This window comes from Panthera tigris, chromosome E1 (assembly GCF_018350195.1).
Source record: "Panthera tigris isolate Pti1 chromosome E1, P.tigris_Pti1_mat1.1, whole genome shotgun sequence".
Classification (NCBI taxonomy): Eukaryota; Metazoa; Chordata; class Mammalia; order Carnivora; family Felidae; genus Panthera; species Panthera tigris.
The window spans coordinates 2,702,251-2,703,286 of NC_056673.1; positions in this window are offsets into that span (position 1 = coordinate 2,702,251).

Genomic DNA, 1,036 nt, shown 5'->3' on the forward strand with positions numbered 1-1,036 from the left:
AAAAAAAACCCTTCACATCAAACCACTCCCTTCTGAAGTATTCAGAAAAAAAAAAAAAAAAAAGCTTTTCTTTAAGAGAAGGGAGGTGGGGAGGAAGAGACTAGTAAAGAAAAGAAAAATATTTAAATCTAGTTGGACTAGTATCTAACTAGTTAACCTTTAACAATTTATGCTGATGTCAGACTGAGCATGAGTACTGATTAATGCCCCCCCTCAAATATTTTTTATAGGGGGGGGAGTTAGAAAGAGCAGCCATTTTTGTTTTATGCAGAAATCCTTCATGCCCCCCCCCAACACGCGCGCGCGCGCACACACACACACACACACACACACACGCGCGCGCGCGCGCGCACACACACACACACACACTCACACACACAGTACACAAGGAAAATATCTCTATTAATCTGTGCACTAATCAGTTATGAAAAAAGGGAGAAATTTGTGGGTTTCTGGGTAAGGGCTTGGAGATGGGGGTGTAACAGGGAGGAGAATGGGGGGGCGAAAAATGAAATATTAAGCCAGCCATTTTGTTTTAAAAGGGGATTTTTCCCCCCTCTCCCTTTCTTCATGGAGGGGGTGGCGGTGCTGGGGGGGGGTTGTTTTAAAAATAATTTCAAGGCGGCCATCTTAGTGCCTCAGCTCTGAGAAATATTTCTGAGCGCCCCCCTCAGAATTTAAATATATTTAAAGCAACGGAGAGGGGGGCCGAGAGAAGTCGAAAACTTTTATATATATATATATATTTTTTTAATCCCCCTTTCTTGTTCTCTTGGGAGGAAGGGGAGGGGGGGAAAGTCTCTCAATTTTTTCCAAGACAATTTTTGGGGGTGGTTCGGCCCCCCTCGTGAGCCGGCGGCCCCGAGGGGGGGTCTGGAGGGGGGTGGCCCGGGGGTTTGGGGGGCTGGGGGAGGCGGTGGGGAGGAGGAGGAGGACGCCGCCGCCGAGGAGGAGGAGGAGGAGGAGGAGGAGGAGGAGGAGGAGGAGGTGGTGGTGGTAGCGGTGGGGAGGCGGGCGGGCGGTGGGTGGGGGGGTG